This window comes from Oryctolagus cuniculus, chromosome 13, assembly GCF_051225735.1.
Source record: "Oryctolagus cuniculus isolate XC-2025 breed Fujian yellow rabbit chromosome 13, ASM5122573v1, whole genome shotgun sequence".
NCBI classification, from domain to species: domain Eukaryota; kingdom Metazoa; phylum Chordata; class Mammalia; order Lagomorpha; family Leporidae; genus Oryctolagus; species Oryctolagus cuniculus.
In genome coordinates, this window is record NC_142879.1 from 91871229 (window position 1) to 91890200 (window position 18972).

The 18972-nt window shown below is 38.8% G+C and overlaps 1 protein-coding gene and 1 long non-coding RNA gene across 2 annotated transcripts in view; both read right to left on the reverse strand.

The window, feature by feature from the left end:
* Positions 1–2193: 2193 nt before the first annotated feature.
* LOC149122748 (uncharacterized) lies at positions 2194–8129 on the reverse strand. The gene is made up of 3 exons (XR_016219164.1): positions 4034–8129; positions 2980–3096; positions 2194–2394 (listed from the first exon to the last, which is right to left on the reverse strand). It is a non-coding gene; the product is annotated as an uncharacterized LOC149122748 (long non-coding RNA).
* Positions 8130–16304: 8175 nt separating this feature from the next.
* LOC149122749 (uncharacterized) overlaps positions 16305–18972 on the reverse strand; it is an 83578-nt gene continuing 80910 nt past the window's right edge. The window contains exon 21 of the mRNA XM_089311791.1: positions 16305–17920. The gene's annotated coding sequence lies outside the window, so the exon portion shown is untranslated. The remainder of the gene's footprint in view (positions 17921–18972) is intronic.

Consider the following 18972-nt stretch of genomic DNA (forward strand, 5'->3'; position numbering starts at 1 on the left):
TAAATAGCTGGTACACCCTGTACTTGGATACTATAGTCATATCTTCCTGTTGAATTGATCCTTTATTCATTACATAGTGCCTTTGTCAGGTTTTTTTTTTTTAACTTTTATTTAATGAATATAAATTTCCAAAGTACGGCTTATGGATTACAATGGCTTCCCCCCCATAACGTCCCTCCCACTCCCTCTCCCTTTCCATTCACATCAAGATTCATTTTTGATTCTCTTTATATACAGAAGATCAGTTTAGCATACATTAAGATGTCAGTTTTAATAGTTTTTGTTAAAGTCTATTTTTCCAGTATTAGGATGGCAACACCTGTGCTTTTTTGCCTTGTTAGCGTGGGATATACTTTTCATCCTTTTACTTTTTGTCTGTGTGTATCTTTGTTGGTGAGGTATGTTTCCTGTAGGCAGCAAATAGATGGGTATTATTTTTTAATCCATTCAGCCAATGTGTATCTTGAGAGTTAGCACCATTTAAATTCATGGTTACTATTGATAATGACTTGACCCTATCATTTTTCCATAAATATTCCTATTTTTTACATTGCATTTCCTTTGTTTTTATTGGCAGATTTTTTGCCTTCACATTCTTGCCTAACGATGACTTTCTTTGTTCCTATGTGTAACACATCCTTAAGCATCTTTCACAAGGCTTTTGTAGGCATCTTTTGTAAGATGAGTGGTGACAAATTCTTTCAATCTCTGTTTGTTATGGAAGGTGTTTATTTCACCTTTATTCAAAATGAGAGCTTTGCAGGGTACAGTATTCTGAGCTGAGTTTTTTTTTTTCTCTTAAGTCTTGGACTATTCTCTCCTAGTCTGTTTAATTTTCCATGTGTGTTACATCCCATATGACTATCTTTTTCATACCTTTCTTCAATACCTCTTTCCCCTCAGTCTAGTTACAAACATGTTACCACATTCTAAAAGATCTTTTTCTTTATGCTCTCACCATTGATTACTTCCCATATTTTCATTGTGTTGCAAAAGATAGGGTTTCAGTCATTTTTATGGCTGAGTATTATTCTGTAATGTATATATACCACATTTCATTTATCCAATTATTGGTTGATGGACATCTGCATTGATTCCATATCTTAGCTATTGCTAATTTAGCTTCTATAAACCTGGGGGCATCAAACCCCTTTCATTGGCTGATTTCATTCCCTTTGAGTAAATTCCCAGGAGTAGGCTGGCTTGTTCATTGGTATATCTATTTCCAGATTTCTGAGGATTGTCTGTACACTCTGTGATAATAGTTATACCTATTTACATTGCCAACAACAGTTCATTAATGTATGTTTTTCTCCCATCCTTGCTGCATTTTTAAAAATTTTTGAGTTATAGCCACTCTAACTAGCTTGAGGTAAAATCTCATTGTGGTTTTTATTTGCATTTCCCTGATGGCTAGGTGATCCTGGGCATTTTCCCCCCAAGTTTGGGGGCCAACATTCTGGCATAATGGGTTAGGCTGCTGCCTGCAAGATCAGAATCCCATATGGGCACCAGTTCAAGTAGCAGCTGTACCACTTTCAATCCTTCTCCCTGCTACCATGCCTGGGAAAAGCTCAAAAGATGGCCCAAGTTATTGAGTACTTGTGCCCATGGGGGAGATCCAGAAGAAGCTCCCGGATCCTTGGTTTGTCCCTGTCCAGCTTTAGACATTGTAGTCATTTGGGGACTGAACCAGTGGGTGGAAGATCTCTCTATCTGCATCTATCCCTCTCCCTCTGTAACTCAGCCTTTCAAATAAAATAAATCTTAAAAAAATAAAAATAAAAACACCCATGTTTGTTCTGTTCTCATTCTGCCATCACTTCCCCAGCCAACCTAGTCCACAGTGGTTTTCTATCACCCATGAATCTCATTATGTCTCTATGTTTCCTAAAGAGCCAAGACCCTGCAGGCATAGCCTGCATGTTATCTGGGTACAGGCAGTATACTGGGCAGCAGAGCACTGTTAGGACCACTGCCTTTACAACCATAATTGTGGACAGATCCACATCCCAGCTTGGGTAATTTCTTATAAAATTCAAGTTCTTTCCACATTCTCAAAGTGGTTGCTACTAAAATCTCATTACTTTTTCCCAGTGCTGATTGAAAATAAAAAGCACAAGTTTAAGCATAAAAGAAATAGATAATTTAATCTATTGAAGATAGAGTATAGCATACTTCTGTCCCAGTATTTGGAACCCTGCTGAAAGAGGATGATTTGGGGATTTTAAAGGAGGCTACAAGGAAGGAAGAATCAGGAATAGGGGATCAAAGAATATGGACAGCTGCATGTGAAGTGAACCATGATAGATTCTGGCCCAGTTTATCTTTGCACAGCTTTATCTTGCAGGTGCCTCCTCATTCCACAATGATGACACACTAGCATTCCTCTCCCTGTAATGAAAACCAGAAAGATTATTTTTCCACCAGAATTGTTCAGTCCCATAGCAGGAGGGGAGCCATAGATTAAAACATAGAACCAACCTGAGTGTGTTTATCTTGGTGAGCTAAGGAGATAGTTGTGGAATTATCAACAATGTCTACACAGCATTCTGTTTCAGGGGAGGCATGTTTTCCCCCTAGCAGCTGTAGCTTTAGAGAACTACTTGCCTCAGTAGGAAACTTCTGTTATTTAATAAGCACAGTCCTCTGGCTCTGTCATTTATGACACTTTGAATATAATTGGCCAAGGCTTCAATGTGCCAAATTCAGTCCCCATTCCTAACTGTGGGACAGAGATAGTAAGATCCTACCAGTGGAAGACATAACTGTGAGGCAAGTTTTGGAAACTGGCAGACTTCTGTATGTTTTTCTATTTTCTTTGAATAAAAAGGAGGCCCAGGTACATCATTGCTAACCCAGCAACAGCCAAGGCCATCAATATTCCCCTTTCAATGCTGTGGATATTTATTCTTGTGCTTCCTCTAAGCTGCAAGGGATGGGAGAGTGCTTTGAGCTCAGCTTTCTGGGTTAAGATACCTTGTGGCAGTGCTATTGATTCTGCAGTTTCTGGGAGAGTTACTACTTCATATCCAACCCTTGATTGTCCTGTCCTGTGAAGCTGTTTTGATACACGAAGAGTTCCCGATCTGTAACCTGTAAGGGGATATCAGTCAGATCCAGCCTAATAAGATGTATCTTACATGACCTATAATCAGTCACATAGTTTCCTCAGGGGAGTCTGAGGGCAAGGTGGATGGATTAAAATATGATTCAGTTTTACAGGACCATTTCAGTTATCAAATAGTACAGGTTAGTTTTTACCATAGGGCCTGAAGTAAGCAGTAAGATCCTTGTTGTTACAGAAGCGGCAGCACATAGTAAGCTGTATGCACTGTGGTGAGATGACCAAAAGTGAGCTCTGTCTCCTGCAGTACTTCACAAGTGGCTGTTATTCTCAGACACCGCAGCCAGTTTTTGGTGGAATGTCCACATTTTTAAATGTATACCATTGGTCATTTTATTTTCCCCAAATTTTGAGTCATTCCTTCCAGTCCTAATCCTTGCTTCTCATGTACAAAGAGGTCAAAGCCCTTTCTCAACACCTCCCTAGGTGTGCTGTAGGTGCTGTCTATAGAATCTAGCACTACATGTGAGGATGGCAGGTATCACTTCTAGTTAGCATCTCTCTTTTGAAATTGGGGTACTCTTTAATGGGTATAGTTCTATCAGAGTCTTTTGTGACAGTGACTACCAGGCAACCACACATAATGACCCTCCCTTTAAAACCTCTTGGCTTTAACCTAATTTTGTTTAGGATTAAAACCTGTGATTCCATCTTGATATTTATTTCCTCTTTGTGATCAAGATCTTTTGGGGGGCACAACGCTGATCAGCCATCCTGCAGCTAAATTTTACTTATCCCTCATTGCCCAGTTAGATTTGACCCAGCTATTGATCTGCTACCATGTTGGAAGGGAAGTCATGAACAGGAGGCATTTTCAAAGAACAGTTTTGTCCCAATTTGAGCAACAGAGAGGTTAAACAAGTGGCTCTCAAACTAAATTTACCTGAAGTCCATTGTTAAACTTACTTTTGTTTATTCTGTAGGTGCAAATCATCACCTCAAAGTGCCAGGCATTATCCTGCTGAGAATTGTACTTCTGTAGACTTCTTACAGGCAGTAGGCACACAACTCAAATAGGAAAACACCAAGCACAAGATAAATCAGGTTGACATCTTAAAAATAGTGAATAGAGATACAATCAAATAGTAGACATGATAACTGACTTTTCATGTAAGTACAGCATGAAAGGTTGAGTATCCATGTTAGTCTCAGACCCAGAAAACTCTCCAAGTTAGCAGTCTAAAAACAATGAACAGAGTTACAGTCTACAAGCAGGTATGTTATAGTTTGTGGATTGGCTATTTGCCTTAAATACAGTAACTAAATTTCCTTTGACATATAATCTCACACTTGGAAAATTCTCCAAGTTAAAAGGCAAATCTATGACAAAACTAGATTTTTTTAAAGCTGCAGTGTCTAGTATTTTGAAATTATTGGATATGCTAAAATATTCGAGAAGTCCATTTACTCAGTGCAAGACTGAAGGCCCTACAAGCCAGGCATTTTATGCATGAGATTTAGATATGCCAATGTTTCCAAATATATTCTGTTATTGGAACAGATTCTGATGAATTCATGAAGACAATCACATTGCCCCCCCCACATATACCATATTTATAAAAATTTTTGAATGTTAGAGCAATTAAGTGGAGGGAGTAGAAAGTAAACACTTCTTCTCTGGTTACAGAACAACACTTTACCAAAATACAGTAAACCACTGAAATCACGGGAACAGTTTTCCTGGACCTAGAAGGTGAAACATTGAAATATTAGAACCAACAACACTTTAAATGAAAGATGGAAATCCCCAGATGTCATTAATTCATTTAGTCTGATTAACTTTTGTCCTGTTTTACATTAGATACTTTCTAGGTGTTCCAGGATTTCCCCCCCAAGTTTTGGACATTCTTACCTATTCCGTTGATTTTAAAGCAGTCTGAAATCTGTATTTAAGAACACTGCTTAGGGTTTTAGAGAAGAATCAGAATTGTTGATACAATGTCTCAGAACATATCTGACAGGTTTATGAAACTGTCCCTATTCAATCTCTGGGCCAGTGATGGGAAGGAGTCCCTCAAAGTAACTGTTCAAAATAAGGACACTTTTCATTGTGAAATAATATCCACCCACTTAGAGTGAGTTAATCAGTTACAGGCCTGATGTAGTCATACTTATAGTGATCACCAAATATTGGAAAATGAGTAAACACCCAAAGCAATCTTCCTTATTAACACTCAGCTCTTCGCAAACAATGAGAATTCAACACAGAAAGCAAAGAACACAAGAAATTACCTTAGTGAAACACAAGTGGTTTTCTTGGCCAGGTACCAAGGGGGTAAAACCACTAGTATAGAAATCAAGTTATCCTGTCATCTAGGATTTTAAGATAAAAATTTGCTGTCCAATCATACTAGAGTCAGAACTGGGGAGGAAAAGAGCATGCAGGAACTGACCTGAAAGCCACGGAATAAAGTCCGCAATTAAACTACATTCTAGAAGATGGCCAAAATGATGAAAGGAAAACAGATTAAAAGAACCGTGGTACAGCTGGCAGTGATGTGCAGTGGCTGAAGCAGCCACCTGCAATGCTGGCATCCCATATGAGCAGCAGTTCAAGTTCTGTCTGTTACACTTCTGATTCAGCCCCCTGCTAATGGTCCTGAGAAAGCAGCAGCAGATGGCCCATGTACAGTGGCCTCTGCACCCATAAGGGAGAGCCAGCGGAGTTCTAGGGTCTTAGCTTTGGCCTGGCCCAGCCCTGGCCTTTTCAGCCATTTGGGAAAGTGAATCATCAGATGGAAGTTCTCTCTTTCTCTTTTACTCTGTTTTTAACATAAATATTTTTGAAACCACAAAAACAAAGATGGAACATAATATATGAATTTCCCCAGGGCAACAAGTGGCTCTGGCAGCTGCTGGGATTGTCCCTGTTTCCCCCAGAAGGCAAAACCTCAAAAGCAGGGACTGTTAACACCGACTGAAGTGGCCTCTCCCTCCTCCAACAGCTTGAGTGGGTACACCTTGGTGCATTGCCACAGCCAATTGTTCTATCCATCTATCCATTGGCACCTGGCAGCAACAAGGGTGTGAACATATCTGCCACATTTGCCAAAATTTTCCATTTCTGAATGTTCTTGGTTCCTGTTTCCAGTGCTCAGTCAAAATACTGATAAGATGTGAGGGTAGGAAAAGATACCGTTCAGTCTATCAACAGATGAGGGGGTAGAAGACTTCTAACTCCAGAACTACCAATGTGCTGGATAAGGTGTTTTGGAATTTTTAAAAGGAGGCTGTAAGAAGGTGGGAGTCAGAATATTAGGAGAGTAGAATAGGGACAGCTGTATGTTGTTCTTCAGCTGGGCAATAAGGGGCTGGCTGGAGTCACAGTGGTTATCTCATCTAGTAACAGGCTCAGATCATGCTGAAGTTCCTCACTAGTCAGTAATGCCAAACTCTTCAGACCAGGGTTTGGATGGCCAGTGGGCTTCAGTGCTTTTTGCTCTGGGCCTAAAATTCCCCTAAATGAAACTCGTTGAGTCTATTCCAGTCATTAAGGTGCTATCTGATTATAACCTTCCAGGGCTGGCTATTAAAGTCCCTCAATTCAGTGAGTCAATGTAAGGAAGGAAGACTAGAGACAGGGGTCTGATGGTATAAAAATTCAATGCATTATTTAGGGTCTCAGTTTCAGCTGTAATAAAAGAATTAAGCTGTGAGAAGATGTGCTGAAACACTAAGGATATACAAATATTGATTTTTAAATTCCTTATGTATCTTTCTGTCCACGTCACATTTGTAACTGATTACAAATCAGACTTGACAGATTTAAGCTTTGTTGGGAAAGAACTTCAAGGAGCTATGGCTCTTCTAAATAGATAATAAATAAATAAATCTTCTTTAAAAGAACTTAGAAGCTACATAGATGCCACAGATTAAAATAGGAAGTTAATTAATGTCTCTTCAAGGTCTCATTATTTCCAGACAGGGTATTTTCAGGCTTGTGTGTTTCCTTTAGTATCATACATAAACACACTTCAGTTCAAACTGTAGCAAGTCTAGAAAGCTGGATGAGTTTTAACAATCCACTGATCACCGAGAAAGCACAAAAAGCTGACTGGTGTCAGAGTGAAAGAAACAGACTGTTCTTTTTCCCAATCTGCTGTGGGTAAAGCAAAGAGGTGTTCAGAGCCTCAGACATTTCAGTCCTAAGACCCTTGAGATTCCAGCCACCATTAACAGAAGTTCGGATACCAAATCTTTAAAACTCCATGAAGATGATCAAAGATGCATTTCTTAGCCATCCTCGCTTAACTCTAATTCCATTTTCAAACAAATCTACATTTATGCAAAATAAACATCTTATGAAATTTAACCTTCACTTGTGATAAGAATTTAAAAAACTACTGTGATGAAGGAACTTCCTCCATGTAGCTGAGGTGGACACTTGAGAGTGTGGCGACAGTCGTTTCTGTCTCTTAGTATTGTCAAGTTGTGTAAGCTTCTGCTGAGTGTGAGCATGATCTGTGACTTCCCTCTGATGATTACAGTATGGGAACTGTGAAGAGTTTTGCAGATGTTTTACAATTCCAAAATCATTAATTAAAAAAAGTTAGTACAAAAGTAGGTTATAATGGATTATCCAGATTTAAAAATCATAGGTGACAAACTGTCTTTCCTGAATGAACAAAGTGATTTGAGGTAGTCCTCAAGGTCAAGAACTGGGACTAGCCACTAGGAATGGACTCAGACAAAATATGAGATTACAATTGCATGTGACTTTGAGAAAGTAATTTTGTGATGATGTTATACATCAATAGAATACTAATTCACTAATAAAGACTATCTACAAAAATCAAACAAAACAAAAATCCCAAATACAACATATATATACTATTTCCCTTTGAAATTTCAATGATACATTAATACCTATAATATTCACTTTTTCTCATTATTGTTCTAGGAGTAGGAGCAGAAAAATAAAATAAAATAAAATAAAATACCTCCAGGAACTGGTAGGAAACAAACTGTCAATATATAGAACCCTTGGGGGGAAAAAAACCATGGATTTATACTGATAGAAGTAAAAAAATATGTTGAAAATTTGAGAGCTCTTAAAATGCTGCGCTGAGACCACATGCATTAAGGAAGCTTGTCTGTCTGTTCCAAGATTTCAGAATAGGCAGGGAGCTTACTGATCTAGCCCAGATGAAGATAGTTTAATAAAAGAGGAGATAGTGTAGTCTAAGGGAAGAGTTAGGGAAAAAATGGCAGAGGAAACTCTTCTGTAATTAGAGGGACACAGTGGACCTACATGGAGGGCTTGGGCACCCACAGCTTGGAATTCAAATAGCTGAGAGCCTAGGCACCAGCACTGGAAAGTGAGGTGAGATGAGACTGCAGTAGCCTGAGACACTGGCCAACAAGCAGCAGGAAGGGCCTAGAGGGAATGAGGCTTGAAGCCCTGTGGGGGAAAGTACACTAGCCTAACTAGAGGAGATAAAAAATAAAAGGGAGAGTACAGACACATTTCTCTCAAATCACCTTACAAAGACATAGGAGCCAACAGAGTAAGCGCCATTTTGGACATATGTAACAGCTGTTCCAGCTCTGGGCTGCAACCAGCAATCAGCTGAGTGGAGACTCGACTCTGGTAGGGAGAAATAACAGGCGGCTAGGAACTTGTGACTGTGTGATGCTTCTGAACTGGGACTGTGGGAAAAAAAACCTGAGGGTGTGTGGGAGAACTCAAGGTGTGGCTGAGACTTTGAGTCTCATTGGCAGATGCTGCAAGCTCAGACAGCTCTGGTTACCCGGGAGAGACATTGCAGGGGAATATGAACTTACACTGAGGACTGAACAGATCCTTTGCGTGGTCCTTGGAACAGAGCAGATGAATATTATGCCCAATCGTGCTAGCACTCAGGCACTGATTGCCATCGAGGAGAAGAGCTCAGCTGAGCAGAATTGCTTCCCATTTGATTAAAAAATAAAAGGGAGGGAAGATTTACCATGCCAAACCTGGGGGTGTCACCTTAGGCATGCCCTTAATCTTGAAAAACTGAACAGAGATCTCTGGCCACACACACCACAAGCCTCTAGAGATTCAGACAGTCCAATTATCTACAAAGTCATTGTAAAACAATAAAAGGCACTGAAGTGGGGGGGGGGAGAAGAAATCAATGAGTATCTCCACAAATGCCAAACCACAATTGGAACAATCCAAAAAACAAGAATAAGGAAGACAATATGATACTCCTAAAAGAACATGACACTTGGCCAGTGTCGTGGCTCACTAGGCTAATCCTCCACCTGCGGCATTGGCACTCCGGGTTCTAGTCCTGGTTGGGGTGCTGGTTCTGTCCTGGATGCTCCTCTTCCAGTCCAGCTCTCTGCTGTGGCCCGGGAAGGCAGTGGAGGATGGCCCAAGTGCTTAGGCCCTGCAACCACATAGGAGAACAGGAGGAAGCACCTGGCTCCTGACTTCGAATCGGCACAACATGCTGGCCATAGTGGCCATTTGGGGGGTGAACCAATGGAAGGAAGACCGTTCTCTCTGTCTCTGTCTCTCTCTCACTGTCTAACTTTGCCTGTCAAAAAAAAAAAGAACATGACACTTCAATACAAGATTATGAAGTCGATGAGAAAGAAGAAATGCAATAAATGGAACTCAAAAATTTGATGATTAGAATACTTAGAAGTAATCAAAAACAAATGCATGGACTACTGAAATCCATGCAGGACATGAAAGAAAATCTCTCTCAAGAAAATGAAATCTTTGGAAGAATCAAAATGAAATGAGGAATCCAATAGAACATGGAATTGAGATATTGAAGAGAAATCAAAATGAAATGAAGAATTCAGAAGAACAAATAAAACATACAGTTGAGAGTCTTAAAAACAGAATCAGTGAGGCAGAAGAGAGAATATCAGACTTAGAAGACAGAGCACAGCAAAGTATACAGTCAAACCAAAGACAAGAAGAGGAAATTAGAAATCTAAAAAATATTACTGGGAATCTACAGGATACTATTAAAAAACCCAACATTTGGGTTCTGGGACTTCTTGAAGGCACGGAGAGAAAAAGGATTAGAAGGCCTTTTTAGTGAGATACTAGTAGAAACCTTCATAAGTTTGGAGAAAGAAAGAGACCTCAAGTACAGGAAGCACACAGAACTCCCAATAGACAGGACCAGGACAGATACTCTCCATGACACATTGTAATCAAACTCACCACAGTGAAACATAAAGAAAAGATTCTAAAATGTGCGAGAGTATTGCCAGATTACCATCAGAGAATCTCCAATTAGACTCACAGCAGACTTCTCATCAGAAACCCTACAGGCTAGGAGGAAATGGCGAGATATAGCCCAAGCACTAACAGAAAAAACTGCCAGCCCAGAATGTTATATCCTGCAAAGCTCTCATTTGTGAATGAAGGTGAAATAAAGACCTTTCATAGCAAACAGAAATTGAAAGAATTTGTCACCACTCATTCAGCCCTGCAAAAAATGCTTAAAATGTGTTACACACAGAAACACTGTCATCAACATGAAAGAAGGTAAAGGAAAAAAAAATCTCTCAGTAAAAGATTACAGGAAGTTCAAATATATATTAGAAATATCTTTGGAAAAATGATAGGGCAAGTCACTACTTACCAATAGTCATAATGAACGTAAATAGCTTCAACTCTCCAGTCAAAATTTGCAGACTGGCTGAATGGATTAAGGAACAAAACCCATCTACTTGCAGCTTACAAGAAACACATCTTTCCAACAAAGGTGCATACAGACTGAAAGTGAAAGGTTGGCAAAAGATATTCCATGCCAACCAAAATGAAAAATGAGCTGGCATAGCCATCTTAATATCAGACAAAATAGACTTTAACAACAAAACTGTTAAAAGAAAACAAAAAGGGACACTAAATAATGATTAAGGGATCAATCCAACAGGAAGATGTAACTATTATAAACATTTATGCACATAGTTACAGGGCACCGGGATATTTAAAAGATATGTTAAGAGACTGAAAGGAGACTAAGACTCCAATACAGTAGTAGTGGGGGAATTCAATACTTCACTTTCAGCAAAGGACAGATCAACCAGACAGAAAATCAACAAAGAAACAGTAGATTTAATTGACATATAGACCAAATGGATCTAACAGATATCTATAAAACTTTTCATCCTGCACTTAAAGAATATAAATTCTTCTCAGCAGTACATGGAACCTACTCTAGGACTGACTACATACTAGGCCATAAAGCAAGTCTTAGCAAATTCAAAAGAATCAAAATCATACATGCATCTCTCAGACCACAATGGAATAAAGCTAGAAATCAGCAACTCAGGAATCTCCAGAGCATATGCAAGCACACGGAGACTGAACAACATGCTCCAAATTGAACAGTGGGTCATACAGAAATCAAAAAGAGAAATCAAAACTTTCTGGAAGTAAATGATAACAATACAACATATCAAAATTTATGGGATACAGCAAAAGCAGTGTTAAGAGGAAAGTTTATATCAATAGGTGCCTACATCAAGAAATTGGAAAGCACCAAATAAATGAGTTATCAATGCATCTCAAGGATCTTGTCGCTCCCCCTCTTCATGGAGGAACGACACTAAGCCCTGCCTAGGCTTCATATCCGAGTCACGGCACCATTATGTCGCTCCCCGTCTTCGTGGAGGAACGACACAGGACCCTGCGCTGTTCTTTCGTCTGCTCGGCCCTTCCCGGGTTTGCTGCTGGTTCTTCCAGGGTTGGCTGCTGGTCCTTCCCGGGTTGGCTGCCGTCCCTTCCACCTCCGTGGAAGGGCGGTTCCCCCTGCCACATTCCCCACTTCCGCAGGGGAGCGGCACACCGCCGGCCGGCTCTCTCGGTGGCTGCACAGGTGTTCCCCTTAGATGTTCCTGGTGCATGCCGTCTCTCTCCTCCTTTATAGTCCTCTTCCGCCAATCCCAACTCTGCTACCCACACACCGAGTATGCTGCTCTCCTCCAATCAGGAGCAGGTCCCACAGTTTATTGGTTGAACTGGAGGCAGCTGTGTAGAAGCTGTTTCCCTTCTCAGCGCCATATTGTGGGAAAGCAGATGCATAGAATAAGTCTTAATTCCAGTAACTTAGTCTAGTCCGAGTTGCTCCCCACAGATCTAGAAAAACTGCAGCAAACCAGACCCAAAACTAGTAGAAGAGAAATAATTAAAATTAGAGAGGAAATCAACAGGATTGAATCCAAAAAAATTACCAAAGTTCAGCAAAATGAAGAGCTGTTTTTTTGAAAAAATAAACAAAACTGACACCCCATTGGCCCAACTAGCTTAAAAAAAAAGACCCACATCAATAAAATCAGAGATGAAAAAGGGAATGTCATAACAGACACCACAGAAATAAGGAGTCATCAGAAATTACTACAAAGAGTTGTATGCCAACAAGCAGGGAAATCTAGCAGAAATGGATAGATTGCTGGACACATACAACCTACCTAAATTGAACTATGAAGACACAGAAAACCTAAACAGACTCATAAGCAAGTCAGAAATTGAATCATTAATAAAGGCCCTCCCTACAAAGAAATGCCAAGGACCAGACGAATTCACTGCTGAATTCTACCAGACATTTAAAGAAGAACTAACTCCAATTCTCCTCAAACTATTTAAAACAATTGAAAGAGAGGGAATCCTCCCACATTCTTTCTATGACACCAGAATCACCTCAATTCCTGAACCTGAAAAAGATGCAGCCAAGAGAATTACAGACCAATTTCCCTGATGGATAGAGGTCAAAATCCTCAATAAATTTCTGGCTAATAGAATGCAACAACACATCAGAAAGATGTGGGATTTTATCCCTGGTATGCAGGGATGGTTCATCGTTCGCAAATCAATCAAGGTGATACACCACATTAACCAACTACAGAAGAAAAACCATATGATTATCTCAATAGATGCAGAGAAAGCATTCGATAAAATACAACACCCTTTCATGATGAAAACATAAACAAATTGGGTATAAAAGGAACATTCTGCAACACAATCAAGGTAATTTATGAAAAATCCAAGGCTGATACCATAGCATTTCAGATCTGTTACTAGACAGGGATGCCCACTCTCACCATTGCTATTCAGTTTAGTACTGGAAGTTTTAGCCAGAGCCATTAGGCAAGAAAAAGAAATTAAAGGGATACAAATTGGGAAGGATTAAAATTATCCTTCTTTGCAGACAATGTGATCCTTTATTTAGGGGATCCAAAGAATTCCTCTAAGAGACTATTGGAACTCATAGAAGAGTTTGGCAAAGTAGCAGGATATAAAATCAATGCACAAAAATCAACATTTTTTCTATAAACAGACAATGCCATGGCTGAGAAAGAACTTCTATCTATCTCATTCAAAACAGCAACAATAAAAAAGCAAATACCTTGGAAAAAAGTTAGCTAAGGATATCAAAGATGTCTATGATGAGAATTACAAAACTTTAAAGAAAGAGAAGAGGATACCAAAAAGTGGGAAAATCTTCCATGCTCATGGATTGGAAGAATCAATATCATCAAAATGTCCATTCTTCCAACAGCAATTTATAGATTCAATGCAATACCAATCAAAATACCAAAGATATTCTTCTCAGATCTGGATAAAATGATGCTGAAATTCACATGGAGGCACAGGAGACCTCGAATAGCCAGAGAATCTTATACAACAAAAACAGAGCCAGAGGCATCACAATACCAGATTTCGAGACATACTACAGACTACAGGGCAGTTACAATCAAAACACCACAGTACTGATATAGAAACAGATGGCAAGACCAATGGAACAGAGTAAAAATACTAGACACCAGTCCAAACATCTACAACCAACTTATATTTGATCAAGCAGCTAAAACCTATTCCCAGAGCAAGAACAGTCTCTTCAACAAATGGTGCTGGGAAAACTGGATTTCCACATGCAGAAGTATGAGGCAAAACCCCTACCTTACACCTTATACAAAAATCCAGTTAACATGGATTAAAGATCAAAACCAAAACCTGGAACCATCAAATTATTAGAGAACATCGGAGAAACTCTGCAAGATATAGGCACAGGCAAAGACTTCTTGGAAAAGCCCCCAAAGGCACAGGTAGACAAAGCCAAAATTAACAAATGGGATTACATCAAATTGAGAAGTTTCTGTACTGCAAAAGAAAAGGTCATTAAAGTGAACAGGCAATCAACAGAATGGGAGAAAATAATTGCAAATTATGCAACAGATAAAGGATTAATAACCAGAATCTACAAAGAGATCAAGAAACGCCACAACAACAAAACAATCCATTCAAGAGATGGGCCAAGGACCTCAATAGACATTTTTCAAAAGAAGAAATCCAAACAGCCACTGACACATGAAAAAATGATCAGGATCACTAGCCATCAGGGAAATGCAAATCAAAACTGCAATGAGGTTTCACCTCACCCCAGTTAGAATGGCTTATGTACAGAAATCTACCAATAACACATATCGGTGAGGATTTGGGGAAAAAGGGACACTAACCTGCTGTTGGTGGGAATGCAAACTGGTCAAGCCACTATGGAAGTCAGTCTGGAGATTCCTCAGAAACCTGAATATAACCCTACCATACAACCCAGCCATCCCACTCCTTGGAATTTACCCAAAGGAAATTAAATTGGCAAATAAAAGAGTTGTCTGAACCTCAATGTTTATTGAAGCTCAATTCACAATAGCTAAGACATGGAATCAACCCAAATGCCCATCAACAGTAGACTGGATAAAGAAATTATTTGATATGTACTCTGTAGAATACTACTCATCGATAAAAAAAATGAAATCCAGTCATTTGCAACAAAATGGAGGAATCTGGTAAACACCAGGCTGAGTGAATTAATCCAGTCCCAAAGGGACAAATATCATATGTTCTCCCTGATCTGTGACAACTAACCAAGCACCTACATAGAAAATGGTGGAAGTGAAACTGACACTATGAGGAACAGAGATTTGATCAGCCCGTGTCCTTACTGTCAAGGAAAAACTTACTATTTTATTTAGTATTTTCTTTTTCTACTTAATACCATTGATCAATCTCTTTATTTAACACACAATTATTCTTAGCAGTTAGAATCCAACTGAAAATTTATGCCTGTTAAAAATAAGAATGGCAATGAGAGGGAAGAGATGTGCAGTTCGGCAGAGGCTCACTTGAACTTACCCCTAAAGGTAAAGCTAAAAACGTGCTATGGACTCCAAATCCCATTAAGTTGGCAGGTACCAATGCCATTACTAGTTAAAGTGATCAGTTTACGTTCATAATTAATCATAAAGATAGTATTAAGTGTCAAAGGGATCACATAAATAAGACCAGTGTCTGCTAATAATACTTGATAGAATTAAAAAGGAGAGAATGACTCAACATGGGAAGCAGTATACAGTATACACAGCAGACTCATACAATGGCAAATGCCCTAAACAGCACTCTGGCCTCAGAATCAGCCCTTAAGGCATTCAGCTCTGGCTAAAAATCTCATGATAGTTTCTCAGGCATGGAAAGCCAAGACACTGTGGCAAAAAATGACCTAAATGAAAGATCACTGTGAGTGAGAGCCCAGCAGAAACAATGGGCCATCAATGAAGGAGGTACCTTTCTCTGAACGGAGGGGAGAATTTCCACTTGGTTATGGTCTTGTCTAAATAAGGTTGGGGTTTTTGAACTCAAGAGGCTTCCATAACCTTGACAGCTCATGACAAGAGCCTCAGGTTATTACTGATGTCATAAATGTAAGAGTATCAATTGTTAAATCAAAAACAAGAGTCCCTGTGCACTTACTCCCCATGTAGGATCTGTGTTTAATGTGTTGTACTATGAGAATTAATGGTAAAAATATTTTTCAAACAGTACTGTATACTTTGTGTGTCTGTGTGGGTACAAATTGTTGAAATCTTTACTTAGTATATACTAAGTTGATCTTCTGTATATAAAGATAATTAAAAATAATCTTAATGAAGAATGAGATGGGAGAGGGAATAGGAGGTGGGATGATTTTTGGATGGAAGGGTGGTTATGTGGGGAAAAACAGCTATAATCCCAAAGTTGCACTTTCAAAATTTATATTTATTAAATGTTTTCTAAAAAATAAAAAACATAAAAATTGAATCATAAAAAATTGAGAAAGGACAGATATTTAGTCTCAAATGACGTAACCTGATTAAAACTAAGTGAAATGTAAAAAAGGGAACACTACAGAGGAGAAATGCAACAGACAGCATCAGCAACATCACTAGTAATGGGAGAAATCAAAAGTGTAGGTTACATGACAGTATGCAATGATCACAGAATCCCTTCTGTTATGCCCTTAACAAAAAGTGTATAATCCTAACCTAATTATACTGAAATATCAGAAAATATCCAATCAGGGACATTCTGCATGATTGGAATTTAGTCTTCAAAAGATCCATGGTCATTAATGTCAAAGAAAAGGAAGGAACTCCTCCAGACTGAAGAAATCTAAGAAAGGCAACAACTAAAAGAAATTCATGGATCTGAGTGGGACTCTCTTATTATCAAGGACATCACAAGACATGTAACAAAACTGGAAAAAAATCTGCAGATACACAGAATAATGTTAACTTTGTGATTCTGAGTGTTTTATTGTATTTAGTATGTCCTTAACTATAGGAAATATATTCCAAAGTAGTCAGAGGTGATGGCATAATGTCAGCAGATGACTCTCACTTTCTTTAAGAGGGCAAATTATTTGTACTAAAACTTAATTTTTTTTTAAATTTTAAGACTGTTTCCTAAAAGGTAATAAAAATTAAAAAGGAAACATGGAAAGCCATAGGTAAACATAATTTCTCCATGAAGAAGGTGTATGAATCAATGCCTAAAGTTAAAATTACATAATTTTGGTAGCACTATAAAATTATATTGCATCCAAGCAATGGTATTGACACTGGCCAGAGTATCAGTGTACCAAAATGATGTCTACCAAATCATTAGGTTTGTATGTAGTAGCAAAAATTGGCAAATACAAAGAAGCCCTTAATTAATCCCATTAAAGTATTCAATTCAACTTGGTTTTCTGGGTGCTGTATAATGGCCACCATTTGGACAATTGAGTTTGTAAAAGTTAATCATACTGCTTTTCATTTGCAAAATCTGTGCTAAGTTAGTTATACATCCCAACAAACAGTTTCATGTGCTGCAAGTGGCCTGCCATTGGGAACAGAAATTAAGATGCCGTTTGAAATATCCTGCATCCCTGGTGGAATCCCTAGCAAGACCAGGCTCCCATCCTGATTCCTAGCTTCCAATAATGTGTGCTCTGGGAAGTGGCGAGTGATAGAACAAGTAATTGGATCCTTGCCACATAAGTAGGATACCTGAATTGAATTCCTGGATCCTGGCTTCAGCACAGCCCACCTATATTTCACTGCAGATATATGGGTACTGTACTATTGGAAGGGGGATCTCTCTGTTTTCCCCCTCTTTTCCCCTTTCCCTTTTTCTTGCTCCCTCCCTTACCACTATCTCTATCTTTTCAAAAATATAAATTGGAAATACAAAATTTCAATTGTAGATACATAACACTAAATGTTTCAGTTAATGAAGATTTTCCCACATAATATATTTAAAAAGAAATAACAGGTGTGTTCCATAAGCAGTGGTCAGTAAAATTTTATAATATAGAGCATAAGTAAATGGTAAATGTGTTACATAGCAGTGGTCAGTAATTGTTTGTAATACAGAGCATATTTTTTCTTTAAAATGTGTACATATTCTTTTGACACTTTTAAAAATACACGTTGACTTAAACTGGACTCGTTGGTTCCTAGGTCACTTTTTAAGTTCCTCAGTAGCTGGAAAAAAAAGAAAGAATTCCATTTTTTAATATCAAAGATGTCATAATTAACTTCTTAAATCAGTACAAGTTGATAATTTCAAGAAAAATTTGTATATATTACTAAAGTACAAAATTAATATTAGATATAATTTGTCTATATTTACACAATGGAATTATTACTGTGAGTTAAATATCAGTGATCCTGTATTTTTCTTCTTTTTCATTCTTTCCTCAGCTTAACAATGTGATTAAAGATGAAGATAATACTGTCCATCTCTAAATAACCATATGCTATGTCTAAAAATATAGATGAAGGGGCCAGAGCTATGGCAGAGAGGGTAAAGCCACCACATCCTATATGGGCACCAGTTCAAGTCCCAGCTGCTCCACTTCTGATCCAGCTCTCTACTATGCCTGGGAAAGCAGAAGATGACCCAAGTCCTTGGGTCCCCGCACCTGCATGGGAAGACCCAGAGGAAGCTCCTGGCTCCAGCCATGATGGCCAATTGGGGAGGAAACCAGTGGATGGAAGACCTCTCTCTCTCTACCTCCCTTTCTGTGTGGAACTGTAACTTTTAAATAAATAAATACATCTTTAAAAAATATAGATGAAGAGGCAACTTCCCTATGGGGATAGGAATAAAGTAGGGCACTATCATAACACACACAGAAGAGAAATTGTTTCGAATTTTATGTCATTACTGCAGGTTTTTTTAGTGGCAGTGTCATGGAAGTTGACAGTACAAGGAAAAAGTATACCTGATAGATGGAAAGCAGACTGAATGCAAAGAGATAGAGCTCAGGAAGAGAACTTGTGGTATCATAAGTAGGCTGGTTAGTCTTGACAAATGGATTTGTGTTTTTGTTCCTTGCTAAGGATTTTGGAAACTTTCTTGAGGGTAAAAGTAAATGAGCCCAGATGTTAAGTCTACTGTCAAGCAGCTGCTTATGAACTGTCATTGCTTGACTGGCTATGACAAGGACTTGAGATGGCCCTTATGTCACTACGAAGCACTTAAGAAGCTGATGATGCCACTGTCTTCTGAAAACAGCTTTCGTAGGTAGGCT